This window comes from Aphelocoma coerulescens, chromosome 5 (genome assembly GCF_041296385.1).
Source record: "Aphelocoma coerulescens isolate FSJ_1873_10779 chromosome 5, UR_Acoe_1.0, whole genome shotgun sequence".
Lineage (NCBI taxonomy): Eukaryota > Metazoa > Chordata > Aves > Passeriformes > Corvidae > Aphelocoma > Aphelocoma coerulescens.
In genome coordinates, this window is record NC_091019.1 from 42,767,427 (window position 1) to 42,785,656 (window position 18,230).

The 18,230-nt window shown below is 41.0% G+C and overlaps 1 long non-coding RNA gene across 2 annotated transcripts; it reads left to right on the forward strand.

Moving 5' to 3' along the window:
- The first annotated feature begins 833 nt into the window (after window positions 1-833).
- LOC138110822 (uncharacterized) lies at window positions 834-3,812 on the forward strand. Of its 2 annotated transcripts, none has more exons than XR_011151089.1 (3): window positions 834-975; window positions 1,467-1,591; window positions 2,680-3,812. It is a non-coding gene; the product is annotated as an uncharacterized lncRNA (long non-coding RNA). The 2 variants fall into 2 exon arrangements; XR_011151090.1 differs by lacking the exon at window positions 2,680-3,812 and adding an exon at window positions 1,767-2,017.
- Window positions 3,813-18,230: the final 14,418 nt, after the last annotated feature.

Genomic DNA, 18,230 nt, shown 5'->3' on the forward strand with positions numbered 1-18,230 from the left:
TAAAAGTCTTTTCTGACTAATGAAAGGATGCAAATTCATATACTGCCTATCTGGCCACACTGGCCTCACTGTAGCCAACTAGCACAGTTTGCTGTTGAGACTGAGAGGCAGAACTTTTGGTTAAAAGTAAATGCACAGTCAGAGCAGCTCAGTGCTGCTGACAAATGAAGCCCTCAGTGGTCCCTGTGCCTGCACTGGCTACAAAGCAGCTAAAAAAAATTTTAGAGGAGAACTGCCATGGTAGCCCAGCAGCTCCACAGTCCCTCCTTGTGCAACTGCAAGCAGGGCTGCCTGCGGTGTCTCAGGAGCATGTACACTGCCATCATCTGCAGGCAGGGGTCCACCCTGCCTTTTGGCCACCTGTGGCCCAGGACTCCGCCAGAGTGAGAAATAAGGATTGCATTTAGATTCAATGGGAAGGGTCTCTGGTACTTACAGCACTTAAAGCTTGTACTGCAAAACCTATCAAAGAGTACTTGCTTTTCATTATAGAATTTTGGTGCTTTTTCAGTGAAAATACTTGGTCCTGAATGCAGCCTGGAAACATCAACTAGAAATACATATTACATGAAGCAGGGGTTTCCAAACAGATCTTCCTTTGGATACTGCTTGCTGTAGCAGCCCTTGCGAATGACAGGGATGGCAGCTGGAGCTCTTGGCATTTGTTGTGGCCAGGGCTCCTGACAGCAATGGTGGCTGCCAGCACTGACTTTGTACCAGACCTATGTCTCATTCCACCTGCTGCTCCTCAGCCACTCATCAACCCTCCCCCAGCACTGGGATAACAACCATCAGCTTCCTAATCTTTCCCCAGCCACAGTGCATTTCCTCCTCTTCCTCTTATTCCCCTTTCACAGCTGACCAGCACTGGCACTGTCCAGGCAAGAGCTGGCTTTGGTGGCAGAGGCTGTGTGACAGCTTGCAAACAGGTACCAGCCTCACAGCTGAGCACCTTTCTTTGTAACACAGAGCAATGTGAGTACCAGCAGTATTACATAGGCTGCAGAATCTTCATGCCCAGGAAAATTATGGATTAAAGCAACCAACCACTTCAGAAAAAACAAAAAAAGGTGGCTGAAATGTCTGTACATCTGCAAAATTTTGGTTTCTGTAGAAACTTTTCAATACATTTTGGATGCTCAGCTCTCCATGGCCTTTTCCTTGCAAGGCATAATACTTTGCTGAATGTGCAGCCCCTTCAGTTGCTGGGCTTCTTTAAATTTTTGTTTTCTGACTAAGTCATTATGTATCCTGCATTTATCAAAAATGGCTAGAAATACAGGACTTTGCCATTCTCTCAATCTGCATGTTATTCCTTTACAAAGCTTGAAAATATTTTTCCTCTGCTATTTATTCATTTTGCTGTGCTGTATATCCAATTAGACTATTCTGCTGCATTCAGAAATGAGAACAGTTCCACCTGCCTCACATCCAGCTCCATTTCTCTTCTGTTTCATTTCCCTCAGGGTCACTGTTAGGTGATGATATGCAGTAACGTCCCCAGTGAGGTGCTGTTTCCATTAGCTTTCCCCTTCAGAGGTGGTCAGAGGTCTGAATTCTTATATGATTTGTTTTCTTGGCTACTTAGAAGGTAAGATTCAGTTCTGATCCCTCTTCTACATGGGCATGCTTCATTTTCTGTATTTCTTCCTTTTTTAATAAGACAGTGTCTCTTACCACTGATTTTAAAATAAGAAGTATGTTTTTGTGCATGATTTTTTTCTCCATCAACATTCAATACTATTTATATAAAATGACTATAAAAGGAGGAAGAAATCACATGGTGGGGCTTTGTGAGAGAAGCTGGAGACAAACAGCCCTGTACTTCACCATCATGGACCTTGAATAAACTGTTGCAGAAGTAGGTTTGGAGACAAATGAGGGCACACATCTCCGGGGAATCTGTGGCCCAGAAGTTTGGAGGAGAAGGGTTGGACATGCAGTGACTGTTACTGAAAAATCAGAATAATTTCTCATACAGACAAACTTACAAATAAGCATCATATCTGGGCCCAACTTCAATCACCAGTTGTATTTTTTTCACCTAGTTTTGTTGACCTTTCTACGTTTTCATTGTAAATTATATTTCCTACAGTTATGTGATGGGCTAACCCTGGCTGGATGTCAGGTACCCACAAAAGCTGCTCCATCACACCACTCCTCATCCAGCCATGGGTGAGAAAAAATACCATGAAAGGCTCTTGGGTTAAGATAAGGACAGTAGGGGATCACTCATCAATTATGTTCATGGGCAAAACAGACTCACCTTGGGGAAATTAACTGAATTTATTACCATGCAAATCAGAGTGAGATAATGAGACGTAAAACCAAATCTTAAAAAAACCCTTTATTCCTACCCCTCCCTCCTTTACAGGCTCAACTTTACTCCCAAGTTCTCTATCTTCTCCCATCCAGCAGTGCAGAGGGATGGGTATGGGGGTAGCAGTCAGTTCATCACATTTCTGCTGCTGCTTCCTTCTCAGGGAAAGGACTCTTCACACCCTTCCTCTGCTCCAGAATGGGGTCCCTCCCACAGGAGACAGTCCTCCATGAACTTCTCCAAAGTGGAGAAGATTCCCATAGGCTGCAGTTCTTTATGAACTGCTCCAGCATGGGTCCCCCATTGGGTCACAAGTCCTTCCAGCAAACCTGCTCCAGTGTGGGCTCCTCTCCCCACAGGCCCTCCCAGGATCCTGCTGCAGTATGGACTTCCCATGGAGCCACAGCCTCCTTTGGGCACCCACCTGCTCTGGCATGGAGCTGCTTCTGGGGCTGCAGGTGGATATCCATTCCATCATGAACCCCCATGGGCTGCAGGGGCACATCCTGTCTCACCATGGTCTGCACCACAGGCTGCAGGGAATCTCTGCTCCAGTGCCTGGGGCACCTCCTGCCCCTCCTTCTTCACTGACCTTGGTGTCTGTGGAGTTGTTGTTTTCACATATTCTCACTCCTCTGTTCTCTGTGCAATTTGCTTCTGCCTTTTCTTAACTGTTTTTCCTTCCTTCTTAACCACAATGTTCCAAAGGTGCTACCACTGTCACTGATGGGCTTGACCTTGGCCAGTGGTGGGTCTCTCTCAGAGCTGGCTGGCACTGGCTCTGTTGAACATAGCTGGAGCTTTTAGCAGCTTCTCACAGGAGGTCTCTCTGTAGCTGCCCCCCACTCCCTGGTACCAAAACCTTACCATGCAAACCCAATAAAAGTTATCTACGTTTAACTAAATAAAGAGCCATCAATAGATATTATGCTATAATTAAAGAGGGCAAGGGTAAACCTGGATTAAACCATATAATTTTCAGTCAATATTTTTTCTGAATTATCATATTTTTCTCTTGAGCAAATCCAATTTAAAGTCCTTAGGGGTGTTCCTTGCCACATTTTTGTCTGCCCTCCAGTGCCTTGGGTGGATATCATTGCCCAGTTGTATTGTTGATTATAACCTGATGTTATAAAAAACTGAATTTTCTCTCCCACAAATCTTCTTTTCTTTGCTTCAATACAGAAGTGGAGCAAGTCTCAGATGTCAAGGTTTTTTCAGAGACAGAAATTTCACCAGAACTCGTGTTGTTTAGATAAATAGTCTGAATTCAGGAGGAGTGTATAAGTCTTCTGTGGGAGATAAATTTCAGTTTGCAATCATCTCAAATTTAAAAAACCAAACAAACAATTGATCTAAATTCTTAAAATCATTTTGAATAACTAAAACCTATGTGAATATCTAATAGTCTGCTTCTTTCTGGGGAACAGAAAGTTGTGGAAAATACTCTGATGAGTTGCTCAAAGGGTCTCCAAATGGTCTGGAAAGTAGAAAGTATGGACATTTCTCTCCAGCCATTTGTGCAGGGGAAGGAGCATGCTAGGAGGCCTCTGTGTGCTGAGACATGCTGACAAGACAACAGGGCATTGCAATATGTGTTTCTGTGGCACCCTCTCTTCCACAGGGTATCTCCCATGTATCCCCAATGTATACGTCTGATATAGAGCTTTTAGATTCACTCCAGGTGAGGTAGCTGCTATTTGTGTCCCTTCACCTAAACTCCAACTCAGCTCTCCTCAGACAACCTGGAAAGCTGGTCATAAACAGCTCATTGTCCCTCTCACACTGTCCAAGAGGCAAGTGACCAGGTGAGAAGATGGTGTGGCTGACTCTCAGCCAGCAGCCTGATTAAATACAGTTTGTAGCAAACAGTGGCTTCCACAGAGACTTAGGGGACAATGCTCCTTTTTGTTGTTGTTTATCAAGACAAGATTTTAATGGGGCATTGGGAGAAAATATGTCTTTTCTGTTGTCTGAGATGACTCAGTGTGGCTGAAGCTTTCCCTGAGTGTTTGAATCAAAAAAACCCATCTCCAGTATCCACACACGTGATAAAATCCCTGTCAAAGTGATTGTATGGAAGAGAAAGATGGAAAGTTCTTACTTTTAAATAACCTATATTCACGTTTCTTTCAAGGTTAGTTTCTGAAGGGTAGGTGCCTGGAATATAACTGTATTGACTTCAGTAGTTACTCCAGGAATGCTTGAGAAAAAGTAGAAAGTCAGGGACAAGCTATTTTTAACAAAGCAAAGCCTATTGTTGCAACTGTTTAAAACTTTGTGACACAATATAGGTCTGTCAGACAATGTTAATTTTTAGAGAATACTGGTTTATTGTCGGCAACCTCCTGCTAGCTGGGAACTCAGATATTTTGTGGGATTTCTCCTTCTCATCACCTAGTTTTGCAATGAAAACTAGCCCAGGCTAGGAAACTCTCCTGAATCATTGCTTCTTATAGCTTTGATGGTTTCCTGTGACTGCCTAATTTATTTGCGTACTTATAGATGAATCACGAATAAGAGAAAACAAACCTGAACTCTACCATTTCCACTTGCCCAAATATGTAATTTTAATTGGCAAAAAATTTGCTGGAAAATACAGTATCAGTTTTCATTATACTATCCCCATGTAAATTGCACAAAACAGCAGAACTAGGTGGACAGTGTAACCGGGTTGTCTTCTTTTTAATTAAAATAGAGGACTAAGGTTCCTGTGGGAATCTAAATGAGACTAGTAGCCCCAAAGGCTAGTACCTTCACCCCACTGTGCCTGTTAGACAGCAGCTCACCTCTTCCTTTGTCACTTTTCCAACTGTTGCTCTGCTAAGGATGAAATGCAGGCTGGAGCAGGGCCAATTAGAGCCCAGCACAGCAGACCCTCCATTGGACAGCACAATCAGGGTGACCCAAATGTCTGGCTCAGTTGCGTGGTTTGCACCCAGTAGCATAGCTTCAACAGTTGATTATTCCTTCTCTTATGCTTTATCTTGTCTTGGATGCGTTTCTCATTGCTTTCCCAGAGGGTTTTTCTCCTTCCTCTAATTTTACTTTTTTTTTTCTTTCTATTGAAAGATCCTGCTTTTATTCCCATATTTTGTTATTCCATCACTTTTAGCCATGCATACTCCGTGTCTCACGTTTGTGCTACAGATGCCCTTGTTTGCTCTGTTGTAGATACCTATGCTGTGAGGAGTTGACTCACTGTAGAAAGACTTTCTTCCCTGCTTTGACTGTGAAATGTGGTTTATGTAGTTGTCTCTGTGTAAAAATCTACACACTGATATTGCTAGTTAGGTATGTTGAATCTAGTTCTTGTAGCCACCAGCATCCTTACACACCGACTGCCGAGGGCCACAGCAGTATTTTGGCATTCTCTTTCTTGCAGTAGAACTGCCCAGGGAGTTAAGTGCTAGCCCCTTGGTCCTTTCTTCTTGCTCATTGCTACCTCTTTGACCAAGAATGAATCTCACCCTCTCTTTTCATATGCCTTTATTAAAAGCTTCCCTTACTTTTTTTCTTTTTTTTTTCCTTCTAGTAGAAATGCAGCTTTTGAAATTACATTCACGAGCACAGTATATTGCTGTGAAAAGTTCATATCCATTCGCCCTGCCCTTTTCTTGCCCATTCTTTGAAATAAAATCACAAAACTAACAAATAAGATTCCTTTCCTGAATTTGTACTTAATTAGCATGGTTTTCTTTCTAGTTTAAATGGCTCTCCTGCTGTTCATAGCATCAATAAAAAGTTACAGTGTTCCATTAGTAACAGCATAAGAAGTATTTGCTGGACAGCAAGTTTCAGTGAGTATTGTTATTGTATCACCAATATGCATCATCAATAGAGGGTAATTGAAGAGCATTGAATAGCCTTGTTCTGGGCTTTCCTCCCTTCCTTCCACCTTTCATTTTTTCCTACATCAGTCTTTAGTTTTATTTTTATCTCCCAAGACTCCTTTAATCCCTTCATATTATACATTTGTATAACATGATGTCCCCAGCAAAGGATGGGAACATTACCCAGGGAAGAATCCTCTGCAAATGCCATCAATATTTTTTTCTAATCACACTACAGATTAAAAATCAGACCTATCTTTGGTCTCTAGATACCTTTCCCAGCTTGTCACATTAGTATTTATCATTTCGGTCCAACAGCTAATTTATAACTCATGTGTTAGTGCTCTTGAAAAAAAATTAATCTACAAAGCACAATTCTAGACCTTTTGAAAGCAAGGGTGATTATTTACTTTAAAGAAAACTGACTTCAGTCCCTCATGCTCCTTCTCCTACAGACTTCACTTGCTCATGTTCTCACACTTACATACTTACAAGAACCATAGTGCATATGTCCCCAAGACTAATTGTGTGTGTCTGGGAAGAGGAAAAAACTATTGAGTCCTCAATACACATTGTCTTCCTCTTTGTGGGTGACAGCAGGAAGCATTTTTATAGACTTTTTATACCTTTTAGGAGTCCAGCTTATTATGATATGATCCCTTGACTCCAAACCTTGCTTATTTCACCTTTCATAGGTCTAAAGTTGATATCTGTTGTTTTGGGTCTCCTTAAGGCTCAGGCCCAGCTTCACACTGAGCTATTGGCAAAAGGGAGAACCCATGTCATGTACCATAGTTTTTTACCCCCCTCTCCTGCCATCAAAGGTCTGTGCTGTGGAGTTACTGAAGCACAGGCATTGAAGTCTCCATGCAAAAGTGCCGTTCCTCCAGGTTTACCAGTTTGACTGCAGCTGATAATGTCCTTGGTTATCAACGCATGTATCTCAAGGATTGCTTACTTATTGGTCTGCAAGTATGGCTACTCACAGGGAGTTTTCAAAGTTGCCTGAAGTAGTCATTCAGAGGATTTCCACCGATTTTCCCATTGTGGACTTCTTTATAGGTTTTGGGTTTTGCGTAATCCACTTCCTTTAATGGAGCTGGTCCACAAATACTAAATATTATTTGCTTCTAAAAATCTCGGTCTGAATAACCAGTCATCTCAGACCCTAAGTTAAGGTGGCACATTATCAAAGCACTCAAACAGAGAAGGTCCTATCCTGTACAGTTTGACTTTGGTAGAGTTACTGAAGCATACTTTAAACATGGGACAAATAAGTTCTGTATCTTGATTGTTTGAGACTTGCAGTCTGTTGAGCTGAATCAATTACAAATGAAGGGTCATTCAAACACAGCAAAACATTTAAACCGTAATTTCTCATTTTGTAACAATGAGTCAAATAGCGCTGTACAATCTCATCTTCTGCACGTTTTTGTTCAATGTCTATGGTTTTTAGCACTGGTGATGTTAGTTATGAACACACAAACCCAATACCCATGTTACATATTTATTCTATTTCAAGGTCAAGATTTCCTGAGAGGATAGAGATATACAAATAACTTACATTTGATATGGCTGGGTATTCAAGCAGCAGTGCTATTGTAAGTGATAACAAAAGACAAAATGTAAGTCTGATACTTCAGGCCAGAACATGTTGTTTTTCAAATCTTTTGTAATAATATGAAAGAAGAGAAATTTTATTTTCCTCAAAAAAAGAGTGTTTCTCTGTATGTTTAGTTCATGATATCAGCTTTAGAAAATGATTCAAATAGGCTTTGCAATAAAAGAAAACACACTAATGTTCCTACAGTGTTAAATACTATTTCTTGATACACATCAGTGTCCAGAGGTCATTGCTTTCTTGTCAGAGAAAAATCTGAAGCACTGTTTTTTGTGTTTAATTATACGATCCTTACGTTTCAGTAAACAAATCCTGACCTCACTTAGGGCTCTTTCTGTAAAAATGGCTGTTTAGGGTTACTACTGCCATTTTTTGTCATTATATGTGTGTGTGTATGCATTGCCATCTCTAGTTTGGATTGTAAAATTCAAAGTCTGGTAATGAATATTAGTGTGCACATATATGTCTGATTTCTTTGTCTTCTACTAAGTTTAGAATTTCATTGTCAAGCTAAGATAATCCATATGAGAAAGACATTGTCCTATATAATTTTCTTTGGTTCTAACCACATTATCATCAGCTTTATGTGAAATCATTAAATAAGATTGCCAAATTTAAAGGATTTTTTCCATAATTTCCTCCATTTAGGGCTGCATTATGCCTGAACTAAAGCCCTTTGTAGGGGAGGGGACCACAACACATTCATGGGGCTGCAGTGCTCACGAAGCTGTGGTGGATGCCATTATACTGGCCTCATATTGTTCCCAAGTGTGCTGGGAAAAGCAGCCATGAGTGGAATTTTATTCAGCTTCACGTTCGAAATGTAGCACAGGGCACGGGAAATAAAGGCTCCCAAAACCTTATAGTTCAATTCCTACACCATTCAGTGAGGAGGGATAAAAAAGGAGACAATTTTTCTCTCAATATTTTCTCTTTTCCATCACCTGTGTTTCCAAGAAATGCATTTTTTAAAAGTTCAAAGGCAAGCATTAGGCCAGACAGCCTATGCAGTATTTGGCAACCTATATTGGTGCCTAGCTGCCTACTGGTTAAACAATGATGCTGGTGAGATCACTTCAATGACTCCCCAAAAAAATGGTCTGAATGAGGATGCTGCATAAAGACAATAAATGCAAGTGTCTTACTCTGCATAATGCTTAATTTAGTGTCAAAGATTCAGCACTGAGTCAGGGACAGTGGCTTTAGTCAGTTGGTGGTTTCACATCATATCCATTGATCTTCAGTGGTGCATTGTTTTTCCGATTCCTACAGACACAAAATGCAGGAATGAACAAAATTACCTCCAGAGTCCTCCAAATAGGAAAGAGACCTAGTCCCCATATCTTGTTTTACTCCAATCAGGATAAATTCCAGCTCCAATATACCTATTCTCTTATTTCAACAAGCTGCCAATAAAGAGCAGATCTGCAGTGGAAGCATTAACATCTATTCCCACAACAACTGACAAAGGAGACTTGCTGTCTTTGCAACTTTTCAATAGGTGATGTGTGTCCTTGGCATTTGCCAATCTCTGGCAAATCTTTCCCTTTGCTATTAGCATGAAGCACTGTTGACATGGTCACACCCTTGCTTCCATCCACCAGCTGCCTCCAGGTCTAGGAATCTTGCATGGGGAGTAACAAAGGGAATTTTAAAGAGGTGGAAGAAATATGAAATGTTATTTGGAGAATGATCCCTGGCTCATGCATGAACAAATCCCAAATCATATAATAAATCTTAGCAGGGAATCAGAATGGGTTCAAGGTTGCCATCTCTGAAAAACTGAATTGTATTTTCCAGTAGTATATCTGTATTGCAGTTCTTGCTAACTAACATATTCGAGAAAGAAATTACTACTGCCAGCTCTCTCAGACAGAAAATAGTTATTCAAGCACAGAAGTGTCCCCTCTTGGGAGTGTTTGTGTTCCCAGGGTGAAGATTGAGGGTCTTCTTGAGAGATCAATATGAACAACCTATGAGTTGCAAGATCCTTTCCTTCCTCTTAGGAGAAATTCGAGAAAAACTAGTCAGAAAATCAGAAATTTTTTCTTTATTTTTGAAAATGTTCATTCATCAAACCAGCACTCTTCATAAAGACCTTTTGTCTTCAGCCAGCTTTTGGCAGAAGCATTTCTCAGCCCTCTGTTCTCCCAAGAGCAGATATTATTACAGAGACATGTGGCTTGAAACCAACTACTTCATTGTCTTTTTTCTTGCACAAAAGAGAGTCTGATTTGGAAGAGGTGATCTCCCTTTTTTCAGAGATTTCGTGGGATACTCTGCCCCAGAGTCACCATCTCCTGGGTGGGATGTCAAGAGGCTGAGCAGTTCTGCCATGGGACGAAGAGCAGATGAGAGACTGGGCACACGTTCTTGCATGCAAGGAAGAGATGTACATGCCCTGAGATACCAGGCATCTTCTCACATTTGGCTTGTACTTCTGTGCTTTGTTCTCACCATGTGGTACCTTGGCATCCTTGGAGACAACTGCTCAAAGACATTATCCTGAGTGCCACTGCTGCCACCCAACACCAACATCAAGTTGTGTTGAAGTTAAACCGAGCTTGGACTGACAACCTCTGTGTTCCCTGTACTTACCGCATCCAACAAACTGCTCAGCCCCTGCTATTTGGTCCAGTTCAAGGCACAGCTAACTTTACATCTGCTCTTCAACCTGGCCTCACATTTTGAAATCCGCCTGTGTTAATCACAATAATGACAATGCAAGAAATATCATGTTTTCCTCACTGAAAACTCAAAGTTAAAAGCCATCACAGCTGCTGCAGAGGCTTCACCAAAAGCCATATCAGCAGTTTCTGTTTTAAAAACATTTTTTTTTTTTTTTACCCAGTCACAGTGATGCAGCTGCAATTTTCGGCAGAGCCTTCTCAGTGGCTGATTTGCTGTTTTCTCTCACTTTCCACTAAAAAGCATTTAGGGCTTTCAACACCTCAAGACTTAGTTTTTGAAACTCCAAAACTGAAGGTTAAATATATCACAGCATCTGGCAAAGCTCTGTTTGTGCCAAGGTCAAGTATGTTGCATTTTTAGATGGAGGAAAGTCTTTGTTCTGCTACTGCATTCTCAGTGCCAGTTGAAATTACTGAAAGTTACCTGAAACTTGCTGTATCAGTTACACACTGTGAGTTCCTCAGGGCTGATGGCTGCTACCTGATGAAGTTGAATTGGTCTCCAAAGGCAATATCAGTGGTTCCAGACCTCCATGTCATGACCTCACATTCATGAAAGCAACGAAGACCCGGTTGTTTAAATAAAAAGGTATGAGCAGTAGGTTTTCCAAACCCCACTGCCAGACAGCATTCCATGGGAGGAAAAGACTTGCTGGAGTTTTTGCAGCTTCCTCAAAAAACACTTTCCCAAAGTGCTTTTCCCCATTTAGAGATTCACCTCCGCTACACCCAGGAGCCACCTGATCCAATTCCTCTTGTCCTCATGCCTAAAGGCCCATGTTCCTTTAGAAACAGAAACAGTTGAGCAATAGATGCTCAAGATGTGGAGAAAGAAGAGAGTGGGCTCTCATGGGCACCATGGTAGGAGTGTTTTCTGTGATGATTTATGTCATTCTTTGACAGCCTGGCCTGGGCCAGAGTGGGTGACCAGGCTGGTTCCTGCTGGGCTTTACAAGAGGTCCTCACAGCAGAAAAGGGAAGGTTGTTTCCTTGCCCTAAGAATTGCTGCAATCTCAGAACAAAACATTGGGAAAACCTTGTTGAAGAGGAAAGAAAATCTCCACTTAGGACTTCTAGTGATGTGACCAGAGAAAGGAAGGGAACATGTCATAAGTTAAAGATTTTGTTTTCCCTTTAAAAAAATTTTTTTGTGCTGTTTTCTTGGTTGTTGTCTTCTGTGAGTGCTGTTCCCATACATCTCAGAAACAAATGGATGGGTGAAAAGGATATTCTTCTCCAGCTGCCCTTGATATCAAGGCAGAGATGAGTACTTTCTAAGATAAAAAAGACAAAAGATGCAAAGACTGGTTATGTAACACCTCTGCTTGACATCTGGCTTCTGTGTCCATATATATATGAAAAGATACAACCCCTTTCCTGTTCATTTCAGTCTGTGTCTGTGCTAGTGGAAGTGAAAGTAATTTTGTGGTTTTTCTGAAATTCAGTGCATGTAATTTAACAACAAAAAATTGGAACAAAAGTATAATCAAAAAATCACCAGTAGTGAGAACACATCAGTGACACTACCCTATCTCTTCATCATTACAGCAGGTATCCGAAACAGTAACAAAAAGTGGTTTGAACAAAGAAAAATGAAAAGGATTGAACGGTGGTTGGTGCAGTTTCCTCTCTCTCGTGGCCCCATTTACTTTCTGTTAAGCTGGACACACACAGTCATTTGTCTGACGGCATTTGTCTGACAAAATTCTTACTGTGAGGGCTTTCCTGGAGCAAAAATCTCATATAAGATTTTGAGAGCATAGAAACTTCAGTGCTAAGTCAGATCAAAGGTCCACCTAGCCAAAATCCTATAATGGTCAACAGAAGATACATGAAGGAGATCGGGGTGTAGAAACAAAACCATGTAGTGATGCATCTCCAAAATAACCTTCCAATGTCCAGCAACTTGTGTCTCAGAAGTCCCCTGAGCTAGATAGGGTATTTAATATTTTATGAGTTTCTGATACTTGAACTTTTCAAGTCTTTTCCTGAATTCATTCACAGTTTTAGTACGCAGTTTTGATAAAATTTCTTTTGCTTAATGATAGTGTGTGAAGAATCACCTCCTTTTTTTTGTTTATTATCTCACACCTGCCAATGTCATGGGATGCACCCTTGCTCTTGCACTGGGAGAGGGATAATCATCACTTTCTATTTGTCCTCTCCTTGGCATTCAGGACTTTATACACCTCCAGTATATCATTCCTCTGTTATTCTTTTCAGGCTGAAGATAACTCCCCTTGTAGGGAATAAAAAATCATACCTGTGCTGACCTTCTCTATGTCCTTTTTGAGAAGGACAGCAGGAACAGTACTTAGTGTTCAGGATACAGATGATTGGATATGCTTTCCTGTTTGTTCTCTTTTCCTTTCCTTGGCATTTTTATCATTGTTTCCATTACTAAGCATTGAGATGGCATTTTCTTTTTATAACCATCTGTTTTAAACTTTCATTCCTGAGTAGTCATCTCTGAACCCATAATATTATATGTGAAGTTATGATAGGATTGTTTAATGTGCATCACTTAATGTTCATCTACACTTATTCCATTTCTATTTAGAACCCAGACACATCAGCTTGCAAGATCCTCCTTAAAAGTTCTGCCAACCTACTGCTTATACCTGAGGCATCCAGTAACTGTTATTTTAAAGAGTAAAACGTATTTAATTAATATGTAGGCTTAAGAACATATTCAAGTTAAATATATAGGAGAGTTATAACTGCCTGGTCTAGTTTGTATATACAATAATGCCAGGCTACCTGTATATTGCAAATCTGTGAGAGAGGATGAGAAAAGAACCTTTCCCTGGAAACAGCTGGTGACGTGATGGTGTGTGAGGGATGCATCCAGGGCATGAGCTGGAGCACTCTCATGTAAATAAATCATGCTCTCTTCCTTCACTATAAATAAACTACTTCTTTTGGCTGTTGCTGCAGTGGCAACATATGCAACATTGCATGTGCAGCTCAGAAGTGTCTCAGCAGATTTGGCTGACATTTGAAGTCAGAAAAAATCTGGAATCAAATACCTCATTCTTTAGATTGAATAACAATCCTTTGGGGTTTTTTCTCCTGAAAAATACTGTTTGGAAGGAACAACTGGTGATTAGGAGGACAGAGAGCAATGACACTACTCTCAGTCTGTGGACTTTGACCCATTTGTTTTTCTCCTCTGCCAGGCTCTGAGCTCTACATGGGGCACAAGCATGCCACAGAGGGAGTACACAAGGAATGCCCTTACCCAAATTCCCTTGATCCCTGTGTTACTACAGCAGCATGAGTCCAAAGGAGAAAATGAACCCATCATTTTCCTTGTTCTGAACCTCAAGTCCCACATTCACCATGAAGTGGGCTTTAATCTGCAGCATTTCCAAAACAGAGTACAAGAAGGAAACATGAAAGTTGATTAAAAATTGTAAGGATGCAACCTAAACTTCATCAAAGATGCCTTGTAGAAGCATAAACTTTTCCCCTCTGGCTTCATAGGAAGGATTTAACTGCCAGGACGCAAAAGAAACAGAAGCTAATTATCGAATGAACATTGTCTTAATATGTTAATGAAGCGGTTTTGCTAATAGCGAGAGACCTGAATTTTAATACATTTTAAGAGCTCCTTGATTACGTGTTTGTTAGTTGTTATGATCATTTTAAATTATCTGTGCATGGCTTTATAATGGGTTAAAAACTGTATTAAGCACTGTATTCTAAACAGGCCTTGATGAGGCAGGTGAATAGTGCAAACATTGTCACTAGGAAATTCACTTCAAAAGAAATGTAAACTAGTTAACCTAAAACGTGTCATCAAACTCAACAGTCACACTTATGTAAGTAATTTTTTATGTCAGCTACTTCTTCAGAAATGCTTTTTCACATGCAAAGGGTATTCCAGAAACCTTGTAGCTGTTATATCAGAGTGTTTCTGTATGCAGCAAAAAAGGACAGAAACCATATTTTGATTGAATTAGAGGAGGGAGTGAAGTAGTTCCAAATATACTGAGTTAATCAATCTTTTCCTTGGTAATTACAACCAAACCCTGGGGGGGGGGGGGGGGGGCTTTATTCATTTGCCCACACATATTTATTTTGTTCTTCCTCATGCAAAGAATCTCTATATTTGTCTTTAAGCATATCTGGGACCAGTGTAAATAAAAAATTACTTTCTGCAATGACACCAGCATAAGAATGTGCACACCTGGATAGAGCTTTTTTGTTAGAAGTATTCTTTACTTTCTTTTCCATCAATTTAACTTCAAATCAAATCGTGGACCATTATCCTTCCTTCTCCAGCTTGTTTTTCAGCTGGCTGGAAAAGCTCCTGTGGAGCTGTTAACTGAATGGGATCTGCTGCTTAAAAACGTCATGACTGTTACTAGTCATCTGGCTACACTTTCTGCAATTTCTAGAAACAGCCGAACAGAGGTGTTATCTTCAGAAGATAGCCTTCAGACCTTGAAAACCCACTGTCATCCAAAACACTGACAAAAAGACATCAGAGAGTCCATGTGAACTGAGAAGTTGTAACTTCTGGCAGGATGATGGTATTTTTTAGGGGCTGCTTACAATGTTTATGTCCATTTGGGTTTTTCCCCCTCCGTTGTCCTGGTTATCGAACTTGATTTCCTTCTGTGAAAGGATAACCCACCTTGTTGATCTAGGAAAGTCAGTAGATGTAATATTTTTGGATTTCAGTAAATCTTTTGATACTGTCTCGCACAGGATCCTTCTGGACAAAATGTCCAGCTCACAGCTGGATAAACACAGCATGCAGTGGGTGAGCAACTGATTCATGGGTTGGGCACAAAGGGTTGCAGTGAATGGGGTGACATCAGACTGGTGACCTGTCACTAGTGGGGCTCCACAGGGCTCCATTCTCAGCCCTGTGCTCTTCAACATCTTCATAAATGACTTGGACTCAGGACTCGAAGGAATATTATGTTTGGCAATAACACTAATTTGGGAGGAGCTGTTGACTTCTTCAAGGGCCAAGAGACCCTGCAGAGAGACCTCAACAAATTAGGTAGCTGGGCAAACACCAATCGAATGAAGTTTAACAAGGGTGAGTGCTGGTTTCTGCACTTGGGATGGGGCAATACTGATTGTTGCTATAGACTGGGGAATGAGAGATTGGAGAACAGCACTGCGGAGAGGGACCTGGGAGCCCTGGTTGATGGGAAGTTGAATCAAAGCCAGCAGTGCCCTGGCAGCCAGGAGGGCCAAGCGTGTCCTGGGGGGCATCAGGCACAGCATCACCAGGTGGGCAAGGGAGGGGACTGTCCCACTCTGCTCTGCACTAGGGCAGCCTCACCTTGAGTCCTGTGTGTAGTTTGGGTGCCACAATATAAGAAAGAAATTAAGCTGTTAGAGAATATCCAAAGAAGGCCCACAAGGATGGTGAAAGCTCTGGAGAGGAAGCTGTATGAGGAGTGGCTGAGGTCACTTGGTCTGTTCAGCCTGGAGGAGATTGAAGGGAGATCTCATTGCAGTCTTCAATATTCTCATGAGGGCATGAAGCTGAGTCAGGGGAGGTTTAGGTTGGGTATGAAGAAAAGGTTCTTCACCCAAAGGGTGGTTGAGAACTGGAACAGGTTCTCCAGGAAAGTGGTCTCAGCACCAAGCCTGTCTGAGTTCAAGAAGTGTTTGGACAACACTCTTTGGCACGTGCTGTGATTCTTGGACAGGGCAGGGACAGGAATTAGACTCAGTGATCCTGATGGGTCCCTTCCAACTCAGCATATTCTATGACTCTTAAATGAAATTTTAGCTGAGCTGTGTGTACCAAATGTGCTCTGTTGGACCCTCTGCATGTGTGTGTGTGTGTGTGTATTCTCCCTGCTCAGACAATTAAGGAAATCAAACTTAGGTTAACCAGAAAGTGTAGCTCTGGATGGGAAGTGAATGGGGACCTGAAACTAATGGGAGCTATATTTATATTAGACAATCAGTCACTGCACAATTAAACTTGTTCTTCATTATTTCCATTAATGTCAAACATGATGCTCACACTTGGAAAACAAAGGGGTTTTATGATCATCATATACTATGTAATATAAAGCAATGCCTACAGGATATAGACTTCCTCATTTTGATAAAGGCACACATCCCTCCCTCATTCAGACAACAAAAGGGCAATTGTAGTAATTTGATGAACATTTGGACTAGCTTAGAGCACCAAGTCCTGGAAGTGCCTGATTAATTAGCCACTGCTCCCTACGTCCGATGCGCTTGGATACCTCTGGATCAAGCATTGGATCAATGGTAGAGACAGACAAAACCTTAAGGCTAGCACAGGGAAAAGAAACTATCTAAAATTGCAGCCATAAAATCCTTCTTAGGAAACCACCTGAGAGGATGCTTAAGGACAGCATACTTGGCTTTGACAGTTTGTAAAATTAAATATATGTATTATATGAGCTAAAGAAATTAATATAGATTATATTGCCAGTATTATCACATTGGTTTTCTCATATAATTTGGAAACTTTAAGTATCTCCCTGTTTCTTTTACCTTTGTGGAAATTTGCCAGAGGAAGGAGGAAATGTAATCCTATTTAACATAACTAGCCTTTGAAAAATCCTAATTGCCTAGCTCAGTTTAATTTATTTTTAGGTCATACTGCCCTCTAGGGGATTAGGCAGATAGCGAGTGAGTTTTGCATAATACAAACATTTCCTTAATTCACAGGAAAAAAAACATCTCTCTCTTTGTACTGCAGTAAAACATAATAATCCAGGTGTGACTTGCATTCCTTTTCTTGGAAGTATCTTTAAAAGTTAACATTGAATCTCTGCTTTCTGGCTGTGGTGTTGACCTTCCATGAACAGGATATTCAACTGCAACTAAATCAGGGAAACTTTCCTCTTGATTTCTACATGCAAGTTATGAGAAAACTTACATACTTAAATGTCCTGAACATATATATTTGGGCATCAGACATAAACTCTCATTCAGTGTTTTTAGAAATAAAAAAGCTGCACCTGTCTAAAATAGAACAGACAGTAGCAAACTCACCATATCAACAGTTGTGACTGCATTTAGATGGAAAAGTAAAAAGAAGGAACGTAAAGCTTGGGAAAAGAGAAAGAAATTTATTGACAAAGCTGGCGATTAGGTGGGCTAAGAAACCCACAGGCTTTTTCAGTGATGTCAACACTTGCTAAGCAAGGAGAGCAGCCTTCTGCAAAAGGCTAAAATGCCTGGCATATAGGTGCCTAATTATCTCCATGATGAAAAATCTTGCCCTCTTCATTGTTCCTCACTGATGTTCCTCCCTGCTGATTCCTGCCACTGACTTCTCTTAATTCAATTATAATTCTAAAATAGCTGCTGGCTGGCCAGATTGAATTAAGTAAAAAGATTCAGAACTAGAGCTGCCTCACCAGTCCATCATTGCAATTTTTGCTTAGATAGCTGGAGCCATATCTACTTTGCTGCTTGGATTTTTTTTTGAAGAAGCCAGGTCATGTAGAAGCAGAGTTTTGGGGTTCTGTTGAAAGAGTATCTTGGCCCAGCAGCTCACAAATCACTGATCTGTGATGCTTTGAGAATGGGTCCTTCATCTAGATTTTCATCTGGCTGTAGGAGGTTTGGCTGTTGCTGCCCTGATCCTGCTTGCCAGTATTTAAATGCAGATATTGTGGGCAATTCTCATTTGATCCTGATTAATTTTAATTTTATGGTGAAGTGAGTGGCCCATCTACTGTGGCTTCCTAAAACTACCCAAAAAATCAGTTTATCCTGGTCTCTTCTCAGCATCACACTGGGGTTTT